The sequence below is a fragment of the Vulpes vulpes genome, chromosome 10 (assembly GCF_048418805.1).
Source record: "Vulpes vulpes isolate BD-2025 chromosome 10, VulVul3, whole genome shotgun sequence".
Taxonomy (NCBI): Eukaryota; Metazoa; Chordata; class Mammalia; order Carnivora; family Canidae; genus Vulpes; species Vulpes vulpes.
Window position 1 is genome coordinate 22,544,827 of NC_132789.1, and position 17,563 is coordinate 22,562,389.

The following is a 17,563-nucleotide window of genomic DNA, read 5'->3' on the forward strand; positions in this document are numbered from 1 at the left end:
AGAGGGGTTCAAGGGTCCAGGCAAGGAGCAGGAGAGTTCTGGCTGCAGCCGGCAGGGCAGGCTTGCAGAGGATGGTGTGCCCCCCAAATAGACCCAGAAAGACAGGAAGGACTCGCACACAGGCCGATAGAGACAGAGAAGGACGAGGGAGGGGTCCTGGGCCGGGAGGGCTGTTCCAGGTGGTAAAACAGCGGGAGCAAACCTGGGAGTCCAGAAACTCTCATCTGCTCGGATTTAAGCTCCATCAACACAGACACCGTATCTCTGTTACTCACCTTTGTGATCTCCAGAGCCTAGCACATAGTAGGTGCTCCATAAATGTGGGGGCGGGGAAAGACACAGTTGATTGCTCCACAAGGCTTTCCTAAGTCAGTCCTCGAGCCCCGAGCTCCGACTGTGGTTCTGCCATTTATAAGCTGTGTGAGTCTGGCCAGGTCACTTACTCTTTGTGACTCGGTTTCCTCATTGATAATGTGAATATGAGATTCGCAGACCTCTGTGATAGACGCCTGCCTGCCTGCTACCTGTCCTCTCTTCTGGGATCAGCACGCTGAGGCTTCCTTGGGGACCATCCTCCCACCTCCTTCAGTCTGTGAAGTTCGAGAGAGACCCCTTTCCCCAGCTCTCTCAAGGGCACGTGACCCAGGCATGACCAATTAAAGCACCCCCTGGTCTTATGATTGATTCAGGAACATGCACGTGACTCAAGTGCAATCAGTGATAATGAGCTCTGGAACTTGCACGTGAGCTATTGGGAAGAGTTATTTTGGTTTGTTCATTGGGGTTATTTGTGTGTGTGTGTGTGTGTGTATGTGTGTGTGTGTTGGGGGTGGGGCAGCGAGGGGGTTTCTGTTATAGTTCTGAAAGAGTAATATAGTTCTGGAATTGCCCAAAATCCTATAAGTGGAGCCTGCCTCAAGAGGAAAGCAGAACCAGAAGGAACCAAGTCCTTAGGATATTGTTTGAGCACCTGGATCCAGCAGTGCCTGAAGGCAGTATTGAGCTTTTTGGTGGCTGGTACATAGTATTATACAAATGGTAGCTGTTATTAGCAGCGTAGAGTCTGGTACACAGTAGATGCTTGGCAATGTTAGTTCCTCTCTTCCTTCACTCCCATGCCCCTGAAAACATTTTAGTATTACTGCTACCCCTTTTTCTGCCTATTACAAATGCTTCAGAATGAATTGTGGGGCCCCATTCAGGGCATGAGCAAAATGTGTTAATGACGGAACGTCTGTCAGAGCACTTTCCCATCAAGCTGTTCTTCTTCCCCACTGAAGACACTCAGGGGAAAAAACAGATGCTGAAAATAATGAGGCCCAGAGTTGCCATGATCTCTGCCTGGCAAATTCACAGCTGCCAGACTTTCAGGCCCTGGGACAGCCACAGGGAAAGGGGGAGCAGGGAACCTCAGAGGTGCTCAGGTGCGGGGTACCCCTCCATCAGGCCAGCAGTGGGTGCTAGGGTTCATGAGGTGAGGCCAAGCCCCCATCAGCAGGGTAGTCAGGCTGTGAGTGTATTTAGCAGACACCTGCTGGATGCGAGGCCTGTGTGGGGGGCACAGCAGTGGGCAGTACGCAGCCCTGCCTTCACTCAGTGCTGAATCTAAAAGAAAAGACAGGTCAGCAGACAGTTCCACCCCCCCCCCCCCCCCCCCCCCCCCCCCGTGAACAACAGTGGGAGGGGGTGGGGTGCGCAGGAGCCAGGGTGAGGGGAGGGGCTGACCTAGCTCAACCTGGGGAGGGAACAGAGAAGCTTTCCTTGGGGTCATTTGTGAACTGAGTTGAGCCTTAACAGATGGGGAGAAATTGTGCATAAAGGGACAGAGAAATGTTCCAAGCAGAAGGAGCAAAGGAGCAGAGTCCCCCGCAGTGGGCTGGGAATGGGGAGGCTCCAAGTGCACCAGGGCCTCACAGACCTCCCTAAGGAGTTCAGGTTTTGAATTGGGGCACTAGGGAGCCACAGAAGGGCTTTGAGCAGGGCTGACCTGGCCAGATTAGGGTTCAAGAGAAGCCTCTCCAGCCACTGTAGGATAATGGAGAAGGAGAAATCCTGGAGGCAGTTAGAGTCCTTCAAGGGGGTGGTCTTAAGGCAGGAACCATGCAAGAGATTCCAGGAGCAGAAGGAGTAGATTGGGAGTCGGATCAGAGGCAGGGTGGGACAGGAGGCCCAGGAAAAGGATCTCAAGCTCAGGGCCTTGCCTCCTGTGGCCAGGCTGTAGGTCCCTCCTCTAGAAAAGGGAGCTGAATAATATCTGCCCTGCCAAACTCAGGGGTGGCATGAAAACCAAGTGCAATGGGTGACAAGGTCTCCATCGCTCAGAGCACGAACGCAGCCACAGACGATACATAAATGCATGCGCGTGGCTGTGTTCCAATAAAACTTTATTTCTCGGCCCGCGGTTTGGGGCTGGCCAACTCCCGGTTTAAAGTGATATGCAGATACCACGCCTTGCTCATCACCGCTGGCATTCTCTGTCGGAGCTCTTCCTGCAGAAAGTTCTCACTTTCTGTATCTCCATAGCCCAGAGGCAAAGAACATCCTGTCCCCTGGGCACCCATTTTATAGATGAGGAAACTAGCACAGAAGAAAGGGAAGCCTTGCACTTAAGGGGGTGTTTTGTTAACTAAATGAACGGGCCTTGGAGATCCAATCCACGGTTAACACCCGTGTCCCCAACTGCCTAGCCCATTCCCATGGCAGACATCACTAATCAATCCCAGCATGCTCTTCCAGAGAGCAGTGAGGGTCAGCTTCCAAATCCTCAAGTCAGCATTCCAAGCAGCCACCTCCAATCAAGATCGACAACTAAGAAAAAATGGGACTTGGTTCAACCCACCTATTTTGCAGATGAGGAGATGGAAGCAAGGGGTCTCATGAGGAGCCCATGGGCCAGCTGGTACCCTCTGGCTGCCTGCTTCACCCAGCCGCTCCAGAAGCTCCAGAGCAGCCCTCATCCAGCTGGGCAAGGAGGGGGTGCCAGGGAGGAGCACAGCTGGGCAGCTGGCACGGGCTCGTCCAGGGCTTCCCGGCCCCTCCGCGCCGTGATCGCTGCTCTGGCGACGTCCCCTCTGTTCTCCGCCCGCCTGCTCCCTACAGCTGCTCTTTTGAAAGCCCCGCATGGGAAGCTGTTGATGTGTCTCTCTGTTCCCTTTTCAGACCATTGTCCTCTCATTGGCGCCAGCCGTGTTCTTCTCTTGGCCGCTTAATTAACAGTATTATTAATGCTGAGAGGCAAGGCTCGCCCAGAGCCTTTCTCATAGCAACTCCCGCTTGGGAGTAGGAGCCGCAGGCAGGCAGGAAGCAGGGCTGGTGCCAGGCGATGCCCCCGCCCACCTCCGGGGCCCTTCGCTCGCCAATGCCCAGCTGGACCACGTGGTCCCCACCTTCCTCAGGGCAGCCGTGGAAGGCCCGGGGGGAACAGTCAGGGAGGAACCCCACGTGCAGGTACCTAAGGCTGATTGATGAAGCCTGCTCTGAGCTATGGGTACAGGTTTTTCGGAAGAGACAGGAGAGCCCAGCCTTTGTCGGGCTCAGAAACCAACGGTTGTGTTCTGACCACCTCCATGCAGAGAAGAAGCAGAAAAAGCAGATGGAAGACATGCCCAGTCGCTGTGTGACCTTAGGCAAACCCACCACCGTCTCTGTGCCCAATTCCTCTTGTGTAAAAGGAGCCTACATCGCATCCGGTCCTGGGCTAAGCCACCTACGTGCACTATCTCAGCTACTCTTGGTTCTGAAAAACTCTTACTACATAACAGATCACCCCAGGACTTAGTGTCTTAAAGCAAAAGCCATTTTGTTTGCTTGCAGATGTGTAATTTGGATGGGGACTCAGCAGAGATGGCTCACCTCTGCGTCCCCAAGCATCAGCTGAGGCAGACCCACCGTGGAGTAGAGAATCGACTTAGTTTATTCACTTAGGTGGCAGGTTGGTCCTGGTTGAGAGCTCAGCTGGGGGTCTCCATTCCTGCCCACAGCCTGCTTGAAGCTCCTCACAACCTGGTGGCCGGGTTCTGAGAAAAAGCACCCCAAGAGAACCAGGCACAAGTATGTGCCTTTTTTATGACTAGCCCTGGACATAGTATCACCTCTACAGTACTCTGTGGGTCGGGGCAGTTACAAATGCCCACTCAGCTTCAAGGTGAGGGGATTCAGACTCTATTTTCTGATGAGGTCATGCTGAGGTTCCACTGGGGAGCAAGGGATAGGAAATATTGGGACCATCTTTGAAAAATAGTCTTTCACATTCTTCAAACGAACTGTGAGGTAGGTACTAATATTATTCCCATTTCACAGATTAGGAAAATGAGGTGCAGAGAGGTTAAATACTCTGCCCAAAGTCACACAGCTAAGCAGCTGAGCAGAGATTTGGGCATATGCAGTCTGACTTCAAAACTTAGGGCTTTCGGGGCACTCAGTGGTTGAGTGTCTGCCTTCAGTTCAGGCCGTGATCCTGGGGTCCTGGGATCAAGCCCCACGTCGGGGTCCCTGCATGGAGCCTGCTTCTCCCTCTTCCTGTGTCTCTGCCTCTCTCTGTGTGTCTCTCATGAATAAATAAATAAAATCTTTAAGAAAAAAAAAAAGACTTAGGGCTTTCAAACTTTTTTTTTAGCTGCAAAATATTTCTTCCTAATAAAATCTCCTGGGGAAGATCTATGAAAAATGGGGATGGAGGGAACAAAGTGAATGAGGGCTCTGCTGTGGCCTCCACATTCTCAGGAAGTCAAATTCCCAAGAAAAAATCAAAAACCCCTGGGTAAGCTGCTCCCCAAGTCCCATCTATGCAACAAGGAAACCTCACTCCATCTTCCAGCTGGTCCACCTGTTCTTTGACCCCGCTTCCCATTGTCTTGTGTCATGGGCCTCCTGCATTTCTGAATCTCTTCCAAGACAATCCTACAGAAAAGGTTGCTTTTCCTTGCCCCCTCCCCCCATCCCATCTTGTGGTTCTTGTTGGAGGTGATGTTTCAAACAAATAGCAGTCAGCCAGGTCAAGGAGGTCGGAGGAAGGGTGGTCTAGGCAGACGGATCAGCATGCACGAAAGCCCAGAGGGCAGGGTGGCCGGGGCACAGGCATGAGCAGGAAGTGGCATAAGCTGAAGCTGGCAGGAAGGGCAGGCCCAGGGCTTGCAGGGGGCAGGGGAGAGGAACTTTATTTTATTGACAAAGGGGAGCAAAACTAAGGAAGAGTTTTGAGCAGGGGAGACCCACAATCACATTTGGTCTTGAGGAGGAGAACTCTGGCCATGGTGGGGGCCTTGGATCAGTGGGGATGGGAGAGGAGGGGGTGGGGACTTCTGGACTGGAGGGGACTCCGTCATCCTGGGACCATCAGCCCTCCGTGCTCAGAGCAGGTAGGGAAAAATCACCCAGGACCTGGGACTCCCTCCGGTCGGGGGGCAGAGTGGATGACCAGTTCTAGCTGGGGCCGCTCCTCCTGTCTCTAGGAAGCTCCCAACAAGCCAGCTCCCAGGCACAGAGGAGCATAAGCTAGATGTGAGGAAGAGGGGGTGACTCATCGGTGCCCCACCCCGGGCTGCCAGCCTGGCAGCTCTGACAACGTCAACGGAGGCTTCGCCCTGGCCCGGGCCCCGCCTGAACGTCACTTTCCGGGATGCCTGAGGTGCTCTTTACATGGTGGCTTTGACACGAACACGTTTTAACTTTAAGCAGAGGGGTTTAAAAATAGCCACCCTGTCACGAGGTGTAGGGAAGAGAGGCCCCCCACCCCACCCACAGGTGAGAGGTGGAAAGTCACGGGCGTTTCGCAGAGCTGCACCCATGGGTGCCACCCCCTCCGCACCTTGCTGAGCTGAATCAGAGCAACTTCATGCAGGTTCACTGGCGCCCTGGGCTCAGGAGTCTTCTGCTGCTTTAGGCAGATCATCCTGGTGTTCACTGACATCTGCCAGCTTCGTTCTCTCTCCTCTTAGGGCTCAGCAAGAGTGAGAAAAGGTTCTTGCAGCTGTCAGGGGGCCAGCTGCTGATCCAGGGGGGCCCACAGAGGCGCCGCTCAAAGCCTGGCTCTCTGCACCGGCGCGCCCAGATCCAAGTCTTCTCTTTCCCCTTCTCACCGGGTGACCTTGAGCCATTGATCTAACCACTCTGGGTCTCAGTTTCCACATCTGTAAAGTGGGGCCCATAACGCAGGGAGATCAGGGAGGCCATGGAGGACAGCATCTGGAAGGCTGGAGCTGGAGTCGCCCGTGTCCTCCATGCAAGGCCAGCAAGGGGCCACTTCCTACCTCTGTCTCGGCAGAGAGCATGGCCCCTGGGGACAGCCTGGGTGCCTTCAAGCTGCTTGATTAATGTTCCATTTAGTGCAATGAACAATACAATTACTCAACCCCTGCAAACTCCACTCTGAGTGGGGGGGACGGGCGGGCTGAGCAGGCAGGACCAGCCTTCGGAGTCAGCCCTGCTATTAATTACAGGCACTTAAGCACAGTTCTAGAAGCCCATGTCACACCTCGGCTGCTGAAAGGGTGGGTGTCAGGGGTGGACAAAGATGGTGTCTTGTGCCACCAAAGAAGGTGTCTGGAATGCCTTCATTATGGCATCCAGCAAAGCAGGTGCAGCCAGACGTGGCTTGAGGAAGACACTCTCCCTCTCCCCCTTGCTGTCATTGCCTGTGTTCTGTCGCAATGAATCTGCATGACAAAGAATGACATGGCCTCAGCGGCATCCCGTGCCAGGCACTGACTGCTCCCACATCTAAAGTGGTCCGGCAGGTAGCTCTGCTAGTCTTGGCTGGGTTCACTCTCGTTTCCGGGGCTCAGCTGGCTGTCGGCTGATCCAGGCTGGCCTCAGTGGTGCAGGTCCGGTCCCTGTGCCTCCCCGTCTCCAGCAGGCTAGCCCAGGCTTCTTCTCCTGGCAGCCGGGCAAGGGCTCAAGGAGGAGTGGAGATAGCAAACCCTCCTGAAAGCCCAGTTGGGAATTGCCAGGGTGCCATTTCTAGCACATTCTATTGGCTAGCACGAGTCACGGGGCAGAGCCCAGCTTCAAGGCATGGGAGAGAGACTCACCTCTCCGTGAAAAGAGCTGCAAAGCCACAACATAAAGAGGCATAGACAGGGGAAGGGCTGGGGCCTGGGGGAGGAACTGAGGCATCCTCATTCAGCCTAACACCAGTATAGGATTGTGGGCACCAACTTTGGAATAGCACAGACATTCTGGCTCTGCCATTTGCCAGCTGTGGAACCCGGAGCGAGTCCCTTGACCCCTCCCCACCTCCATGTCTTTATCTGTAAAATGGATATAATAACAAGCACTGCCCCCAAGGTCATTGTAGGATGGAATAAAATAATTCTGCAGAAGGCTTACCTTGGTGGCTGGCACAGGACTGAGCTCTTCGGGGGTGGGGGGTGATCTCAATTATTAATATCTGTAAATAGGAATATTAATACCCATCTAGAGAGCAGCTCTAAGAAACAATGAGGTTAATGAACCATGGAGGTGTCTTGGAAGCCAGGATGAGGCTTGCATTCATCAAAACTGTTTTAGTCATATGAGACAGAAACACAAGTCTAATTAGCCTGAAGCAGAACAGGAGATGTTCTTGGCTCTCGTCACCAAAAATTCTGTGAGGAGGGTAGGCGTGGGGCTGCCAACCTCACCTGGACATTTCCTTTGTCTTTATCTGCTGCTCTCGTTACTGGTCACCTTCTTTCTCAGACCAGCCTCTCTTTAGAGCAGGGGACACCCTCCTTGGAAGTTCACCTCTGGGGAGGAAAAGGAGCTGTCTTCATCCAGCCCAAAAGCAGAAATCCCAGGGAAGGGATCTGATTGGCCCAGTGTGGGTCACATGCCCATCTTTAGACCAATCACGGCACCCAGGGGGTGGGATATTAAGACCAGCAGCCCCATTCAAAAGCACACATGTTGAGAAAAGAGAGAACAGGTGTCTGGAAGGAAACAGAATTTGGATAAAACGAAAAGGCCTGCTTTGGCTCGGCTCAGACCTACTCTCCAGGTCCGCATGCTGCATTTGACAGACAGGGTCCCCTAAGTCTAGGCAGGGTCAAGAGACTCACTCAGGTTACACAGCTGGAAAATAAAACCTCACTCCCAACACTCTGTGATACTGTGTCTGCTGGAGGGAAGAGTCTCTGGCGCCCGGGCAGCCCCGCTCAGCACCTCGCCCAGCCTGGCCGAGAATTCCCCTGAATCTTGGTCCCCGTCCATGTGTCCCTGGCACGCTCATGGGATGAGCCATGGCATTTGGTTGCTCACTGCTGGACTGGCTGCCACAGCCTGGTGCTGCTGGTCCATTCTGCTGAGTCTTGGAGTTGTCAAACATCTCAGAAGCAATTGCCCACATATTTTAGGTCCGGCCAAGGCAGTCTGCCTTTGTCCAGCATCATTTGCTGTATATTCCAAAAGAAATTGGATCCATATGGACCAAATTCCTCCACACTCATCTCACACAGGCCAGGGTTTGGCACAAAAGGGCTGAGCGCTGTGGAAAGGCTTCTCTACCTTCCCTGGGGGCCAGAGCAGAGGCACCAATGCCAAGGGGATGACAAGCCCCCAGCCAAAGGCGCAAGCAGTGACTTCAAAGCCTAAACCCAAAGGATCAGGCCAGGACAAAGGCTGGGGACAAGAGGAGCCTGCTGTCCCTGTGCCCCGGGTCTGGGGGAAGGTTAGGACACAGCCTCTCCCACCGGCTGCCTGCAAGCAGGAGGCATGGCATCCAGAACTCGGTGCTCAAGAGTGGGACCAGCCCGGCACCCCAGCCCTGCTCTGCCATTCTTTAGCTGGATGGTGATGAGCAAGCCTCAGTTCCTTCATCTGAAAAGTGGGCATAAAAAAATGGGGATCAATCCCATGGGACAATGATTCAATAACAGCAATGACGTGAGGAGTGTAAAAGCCAATGTTAGTTGATGGTATTATTTGTGCTGCTAGCGCCACGACCATCATCATCGTCGTCACCATCACCAGGGCCCTTGGGCAAAGCCTAGCTGTTAAGCTACCACTCATGGCTTCATCCCCAAAGCCACCGTCCTCCTGCCGGTCACCATCACCCAGTCTCACTACCCGCCTCTAGTCTCACTACCTCCACACCCCTGCTCCTGCTCTAAGTTCTTCCAGGACTCCCACCCCTCAACGAGGACATCCCAAGCCCTTTCATACGGCACTGGGGTCCTTCCCACCCGGTCACCCACACCCTGCAGGCCCAGTCACGGCCAACGGGCTTCCTCTCTCCCAGGTAGGCTTTGCTTCCGCCGTGCCTCCAGGCAGGACTGTACGCCAACTGCTCCCTCCACGCAGAATGTTCCTTCCTGTTCCCTGGCGCGCTCCCAGCGACACCCCTGAGCTCAGCTCAAACGGCTCCTTCTCGACAAAACCGCCACTACATTCCAGCGAGGCAACAGCATCGCCTGCAGAAGGTTCTGGGCTGCTTTGTCGAAAAGGGAGTTGAGCAAGAGCTGGAGCGGAGTGTTAAAGACACATTAGCACCAACAGGAGTCTCTCCGTGTCATGAGAGAAAGTGGCAGGAGACGGCTCCCCGGGGAATCTGCAACCATCCGGCTCACATCCTGGTTGCGTCCCGCCCTGCGGGACACAGTGGCCGGTGTGACCGGCCAGCCGGCTCGGGTGCTTCACGCAGGAGTGTCCCTCCCTACCATCCTCTCTGAGCAGAGCCAGCCTTACGCTTTTGGGGGTTCACCTCGTCGTAGCATTTATCCTTCTCTGAAGCAGACATTCCTAGTTCAAATCTCAACGTCGCCCTTTCATTGTCCGTTTGGACTCAGTTTCCCCAGCTCGACAGTGGCTGTGTAAAAGCGCCCCAGGGAACCCTTCCCGCCCTAAGCAGGGAAACACAGGCTGGGAATCTGGCAGATCTGTACCCCATCTGGCAGGGCCGCCCACCCTTGATGTGAGAATGGGAGCTCCCCGGCGAGTTGGCTGGAAGCTTCCACCCTGACTCTGCTCGCTGTGAGCAAGCGGGCTTTGGGCTCGGAGCAGATAATGCTCTGCTCCTGTCCCGGGGCCTGCGTGGACACCGCGTGGTGCTTTCTGAGCCTGGCACGGGGGGAGCCTCCGCAGACACTAGCTGGGCACCACCCGCGCCTCTCGCCCACTCCGCTCCAAGAGTCCAGTCGACTGGGGCAGGCCAGGGGGTGGTGGACGGGAGTCCAGGGAGGCTGCAAGCCGGCAGAGGCCCCACCCGATGCCCACCCGCTCCCAGGATACTCCTTTAAGCAGCAGCCTGCGTGACAGAGCATTTGGCTGGAAACTTAAAAAAAATAATTTCAGGGAAAATGCAAATGACACACGAAAATGAGCTGCAGATGGTGCCCGACTCCCAAAAGAGGCCACCCTGGTCCCTTCCTGGGTCCCATGTTAGTGCCCCACCCAGTTGACCCACTGTGCCCCTTAGGGAGGGTCTTCCGGAGGAGCCAGCTGAGTAGGGGGGGGTCCAGCCGCTGTCCTGAGCAGAGGAAAGGAGAAAGGGGACAGAGCTGCCTGTCAGCAGCCTGCTGACATCCTGACTGCCTCAAACCACATCAGCTGATGTGCTCACTCCTGGGTGTCAGACCCTGCTCTGGGGTTGCCATGAGGATCTGATCTCCAGGAGGGTGGCAGAGGCTTTAAGACCTCAGTGCCTTAAAAGGCAACTCTAAGTAAGATTCGTCTACTTCACTGGCACATTCCTACCACCCGTTCTACTCTCCTTGCACTCTGGCCACTCTGGCCTCCTTGCTGTTCTCGGAACATATCAAGTTCTCCCTGCCCCAGGGCCTTTGCACTGGTCAGTTCCCTGCCTGGAGGCCATTTTAAATCTCACCTCTTCAAAACAATGGTTCTGATCCCCCAAAGTATAATCATCCCAACCGATTCCTCTTTATTAGAGCCCTCAGTTCATGTCCTTCATAACTACTTTCGCAGCTAGCTACAATGCATTGATTTGTGTTTGTTTGCTTTTAGATTTTTATTTATTTATTCATGAGAGACACAGAGAGAGGCAGAGACACAGGCAGAGGGAGAAGTAGGCTCCATGCAGGGAGCCCGATGTGGGACTCGATCCTGGATCCCAGGACCACACCCTGAGCCAAAGGCAGATGCTCAACTGCTGAGCCAACCAGGTGTCTGGTGGAGCCAGGTTCATTTGCTCATCAGTGTTTCACCAAGACCTCGCACCACGCCAGGACCACAGAGGTACTCAGATATTTGTTAGGTAGAGAAATGGAATGCCCCTTGTCTGGGGACTTGAAGAAACAAAGAATAGGGTTTTGAAGGATGAGTAAGAGTTCACCGGGGTGGGGGTAGAGGTAATGGAGGCAGAAAGAGCAGAGAGAAGCGAGCAAACAGGCCTGTGGCAGTGTGGCCTGGAGGTTTGGGGCTGATAGGGGAGCTCCACATGGCCTGGCTGAGAGCCAGTTCCCCCTCTCACAATGCCTTTGGGAGAGTCACTTCAACTCTCTGAGCTCAGTTCTCTCATCTGCAAGTCGATAGGGTTGGGTGAGGATTCAGTGAGAAGATTCACAGGCTTGGCACAGTGCTGGACTCGCAGTAAGCTGGATAAACAAAGCGGCTGAGAGTTTCAAGCACAGACTCAGCTGAGGAAGGGAGGGAGACGGAAAGGGAGAGAGAGAGGGAGGGGACGGGAGGGGTTGGGAAGGAGGAAGAGAGAGAGACGGAGGAAAACCTGACACATCTAGGCCATGAGGCCGTGTATCAGGGACTCTTGCGGCTGTGCCAGAGAGCCAGGTTCCAAGGAGAAATCTTGCCTGGGGACGTGGCCCAAGAACTGACCAGGTTGGAGATGGGGTTTGGGGTCACATGACCCCTGAGGATCTCCTTTGGGTCCTCTGGCTCAAACCTCCATCCTCACCCTCCTCTCTCCTCAAGGTCCTAGGCTTTGGCAGCTTGGCCCTGAAACCCTTGCTAACTGCGGGACCTCTCCCTAGCCTGGGCCCTCCTCCTGAATGCCCTTTTACTAGCCACTGGGAGTCTCAGCAGGGGCACCTCTAGGCTCGGAACAGAGGGCCCTGTCCACAAGGGCTGGGGTCAGATCAGTCTGGCCAGGCACAGAGTAGACAGTCAGCCACCATTTGTTGAATGAGTAAATCAGTAAATGTTTGAACTGCAGGAAGCAGGAAATGATTGGTTTCTGTAGGCTCATTTTCACTTCTGTCGCCTACCAGCACCCGTCCCCGTGAGGCAAACCTGATCTTCAATCCAAATGGATAAACTGAGGTCCAGCGGGGGGTTGGGGGTGGGGTCCTGGTTTGTCCATCTACAGCCTCATCTGGGTTCCTGCACCCCTTGGGGCCTCAACTGCCATCTGTAAGAGAAGTGGTGTTCCCCGAACAGGGCCAGCCTCCTGAGCATATGACTTCTGCAGTCCACAGCCCCCTACCACCTCCGGGCTCACAGGGGAACCCCGGGACCCCCATACTCACAGGAGCCCGTGCTCGCTCTCAGGTTTTGCTGTCCCTGTCTGCAAATGAGCAACAATTTTATCTTTGAACTTGTGCTTTGTAAGTGAGGTCCCGCCGGGACAGGATGAGCCGAAGAGACAAGAGGAACATGCACGTCTGCCGTCTCGCTGTCTGGCCCCCCTGGACTGTCCCCGTGCCCGCTGCACAGGCGTGGCATGAAGGTGAGCAGCCTGCAGAGGACTAAGTGGGGGTGCTGTCTGCCCCGAGCGGCCCCCACTTTCCACCCAAACTGCCTTCGCAGGCAGGAGGAAGGCCCTTGGAGAAACATGGACAGACAGCTGGAGAACCCTACGGTGTCCCCGACCCGAGCTTAGGGATGCTGAAGCCAACACAGAAAACTAGGAAGCCGGCGCATCGGGGGCCACCGCGCCTTCCCGCGCACCCGCAGGCCGAGGGGACACTGTTGCAGCGGCGCGAGCCTCAAGGAGTGAAATAAAAACAGCCGAGCTCATTTTGAGTAACATCTCCGCTGTTCCGGGTAAAACAAAATTCATAGGCGTACACGCACGCACGTATTGGTTTACGGATCCTGTGATTTTGGTGACTCGGTGCACGAGCTAAACCCTCTTATATTTGCGCTGAATATATTTGCGGCATTGCGCAGTACAAGGATGAGTGGTAAAATTCGTGCTGAGGATGGAAAAGCATGGTTTTTCTTTGCTTAGAACCACGTTAAATAGCCAGTGAAAACCATCATGGCAAGTCAAGGGAGAGGCTACAGAAAACATGGAAAACTTTACTTTTTAGTACCTTTTTTCCAGCTTTTTTTTTTTAAGGTTTTATTTATTTATTCATGAGAGACACAGAGAGAAAAGCAGAGACACAGGCAGAGGGAGATGCAGGCTCCCTGTGGGGAGCCCTATACAGACTCCATTCCAGGACCCCAGGATCATGCCCTGAGCCCAAGGCAGATGCTCAACCACTGAACCACCCAGGTGCCTCCCAGCTCTTTTTTTTTTTTAAGATTTATTTTTTTAAGAGAGAGAGTGCCCAAGTGAGCAAGGGGAAGGGTAGAGGGAGAGGGAGAGAGAGAGAATCCCAGGCAGGCACCAGGCTAAGTGCTGAGCGGGACCCAGGGCTCAATCTCACAACCCCAAGACCATGACCTGAGCTAAAAGCAAGAGTCTAATGCTCAACCAACTGAGCCACCCAGGTGCCCTTTTTTTTTCCTGCTTTTCAAACCAGGGGCTCACATTTTCATCTTGCATTGGGCCCTATAAATTATGTAGCCAACCTGCCCTGAGCCTGCTAGAAGGCCGGCCCAGCCACGTCTGAGCCCATGGCACATGGCCCTTGGCCTCCAACCCCAGACTGAGCTGGCCTGGCCTCCCCACTATAGGGGTCCCCAGTACTAGGATGGGGCAGCTGGGGGATTGGATCTCAACCTGAGCTTCACACCTGGCCCAGAAGTCAGAATTCTAGACCCCATATCCAGAGGATCAGGTCAGAGAGTCTGAATGGGGACCTGCATCTCTGTGGCCCTTTAACCATCCCCCGGCCCCCCTCGCCCCATGTGGGGCTCACCAAAAGGGCGAAGATGCCAACCCCAGGGGAAAAGACGCTTCATTTCGGAGCTCAAGCCACTCTGAGTGCCTTCACATCCAGCAGCTCAGTCATTCAATCCTCCCAGAAGCCCTTCGAAGGGCTTCTTGAGCCCATTTGGCAGGTGAGGAAATTGAGGGCCAGGGGCAACCTGGCTGGCCTCAGGTCCCAGGGCCAGCAGGAGGGCTAACGGGATCCAAATTCAGGCCTACCTGCCGCCCTTCAGCACCCCACACCGCACGCCTCCAGCTCCCAGTGGAGCCGGGCTTTGGAGACCACTGACAATGACTCACTACCTTGCCCACAATGGGCACCAGTTACAAGTCACTTATGGCCCAAGCTTGTCTTATCTTCAAGCTAGTCATACCCCTGGTGTCTATTTCAAAAGCCCATCACTGTCCGGTCCCCAATATCTACCTGTAACACAATACAGGGGAGAGGTTCCCAGAAAACCTGAGTGTTCAGGGTAGAGGACACTGGCTTCCTCATTCTTACATGAGGCTTGAGGACTCCACGAACCCAAGTACCTGTAGACACAAGTGTAGACATTAGGCCGCCCAGCCCAGTGTGCGCTCCGTAAGACAGAGGCTTTGCTCTTTTTTCCACTGGGTCTCCCAGGCCAGCAGTGTCTGGCACATAGCAGGTAGTCAATAAATATTTACTGAATGAATGAATGAGGGAATGAATGAATGACTTAATAAATTCTAGCAGTAAAGGATCATACTCTGTCATGTGCAATCCTGGAGGAATCCAAAAAGGTTCCAAAAAACAGCAAGTTCTTAGATTTGCGTGCCTGGAAGTCTTTCTTTATTTCATATCCTAATGAGAGTATTCCGTGCTTTCTTATAGTTGATTGCAGCACCCCCCGGAAGAGTCACTGAACACATTGGATGCATCCTACCTTGCTCACCTTTTGAAGTTCTCCCAAAATCTGGATTTGGAAGCACATCTGGCCCCAGGGGTTCCATGCAGGATGGTGGCCTAAGCATCTAGGTCCACAACATTCAACTCCATGCAGTATACATACAGCAGTTACAGTGAGTCCCCCAGTCAGCCCATCTCACAGATGGGTAAATAGAGGACCTCAGAGGCAAGTCCTCCAGGTCATGTGGGCTTTGCAGGCAGAAGCAGCCTTGCCAACTCTCCTCCCTCGCTCCTCCCTCCCTCTAGCCTTCCCCTCCCCCTCTGGTTGGCCTTGGCGCCTCAATGAGCCCTTTGTCCTCTGAGGGGCTCAGAACTCCTGAGGGTTCCTCCTTGAGACAAAGGCTAGTGGAGTAGAGGCTGCTTGGGGTGGCTGGCAGGGGGGTGGCAGGGCGGCTCCAGAGGCCAGGCCAGGAAGAATGTGCTCCTGCAGTGAGATTCCCATGGGGTCAGGCTCCTCCCACCCTCAGGGAAGAGGTACAATGGTGGAGACAAAGGTTCCAGCCACAGTGCACACTGTCCGGGAGGTCCCTGCAGCCCTTCAGCCCCCTCCAGGCCTCCTGCAACTGGCCAGACCTGCAGGGCTCTAGCCCCAAGCCAGAGGAGGACCCAGAGAAGCAGGAGTGCTTGCCTCCCACCAGAGCCCATACCTTGTCCTGCCAGGAGGGGACATCAAAGTCAGGGGCCTCTTCCTCCCAGCCCCTCCTCCCCGCCTCCTTGGCCAAAAGGAAGATAAAAAGAGGAGATTTGGCCAGGTCCTGCCCTGGACAGGCAACAGAGCATTTATCCAGTGATTAATGCATGCAGGACACAGAGTCGGGGAGAAAAAGCAAAATGAACTTAACCCCTTGAACCTGGAAGGCTGTGTGGCCTCAGGTAAGTGGCTGTGCCTCACTGAGCTCCATTTGTATCACCCAGTGGGGGCTGGCCAGGCCAGGCCCCTTGCCGAGCATGATTGAATCTATTCATGGCCCTGGGTGGGGGAGCTGCCACTAGCTGCCCAGGTGACCCCAGCCAAGTGGCTTTAGTTCCCTGTGCCTCTATTCTGGTTCCCCCTGTGTCCCCACCATCCCTAGAAAAACAGGGTGGCCACAGGAGGGGCAAGTTTACCCCTGTTTGCTCAAATCTCTATAAAAAGTACAAGTAGATGAAGATGCCTCCTTGCCAGTCCACAAGCTGAGAGCTCAGATCTTTCCAAATAGGTATCCCACCAGCCACTCACCCCCTGGGCCACCTTGGCCCACAGATGACACCACCCTGAGCCTCGCTTTCTTCATCTATAGATGAGGACAGATTCTGAGGCCCTCACCTCCCTGGTGAGCACCTACTCAGCACTTGGGGTTCCAGGAGGTGATCAGGAACCTTTGGCTGGATGGGTTCTGATAACAGGCAAGGGTGTCCCTCCAGACCCCACAGAAGTTCACCATTTTCAACTTCCCCTTTCTATCTTTCTGAGAAATCTTGTGTTGGGAGGTACCTGAGGCTGATACTGGCTTAATCCCATTTTTCAGATGGGGAAACTAAAGTCCAGAATGAGGACTCTTGGGCTGGCTAGGGAAGAACTCAGCACCGGCCTCCTCACACTACCTGTTCAAAGCCCACCGTGTCCCCGACCCTGCTGGACTGGGGCTTCCTGGGGGCCACAGAGCACGAGCAGACTTCTGGATGGGGACTCAAGCAGGCCGGGGTTCGAATCCCAGAAAATGGGGATGAGAAGGCTGAGTTGATGGTTGGTACATGGGAAGTCCCTGGGCCCATGCACAGTGAGAGGGAGGCTGTCCCAGCAGCAACGGCTTTATTTCAACCTCCTTCCTGTCCCACAAAGCCAGAAATGGGACTGGGAACCCCAAACCTCCCAGAGACAAAAGTCGAGCTTCTAGCTCAGGTAGGGGAGCATCAGGGCCATTCCCTGGCCTCCCTGCATCCGAAGACCCTGACGCTGTCACTTCTGGCCTGGCAGCCTCTGCACACACAGATCTTTGTGTCACTTCCCTTAGCAAAATAAAGTGAGATGGATAACTGACACTCAATGAGCTTCAGTGGGAGCCAGAGATGCAGAAACCTGGGAGACGGGCCAGGCCTTAGGGAATAAGGTAGCAGGTGGATCGGAATCAAAACAGAAAAACTCAAGAAAACACTGTGGGATCCCAGAAGAGAGTCATGAGATGAAGAGGATGCTGGGAGCTTACTTAAAGTTTTTGTCTTTAAATGTAGCAGAAAAAATAAATAAATAAATAAATGTAGCAGAGTAAGAGGTTCAGAGGACAGGGACTGGATTCTGGAAGCCCATTGCTGCTGTGCTTCTCTATAAGCCCTGGGCCCGGTGCAGTTGTGATCACAGCCACCTCACTAGTCCTCCAATGTGCCGAAGATGCTCCTACCACAGGGCCTTAGCACATGCTGTACTTGCTATCCATATATCTGCTTGGCTCGCTCTCCTACCTTCTCAGTCTCTAATCTACTCCCTCTTTGAGCATCCCTGAGCAGTCCCTTGTCCCCCTCTATTTCTATTAGTCTCCATACCAGCGTTCACTCATGACCCATTGTCTGTTTTGTGAGCACATCCATGAGCAGCCCCAGGGGTGTACAGCAGCTGGAGTCAGATTCTGAGCAATCAGCTCTCACCCCCAGACACAAGCATCATT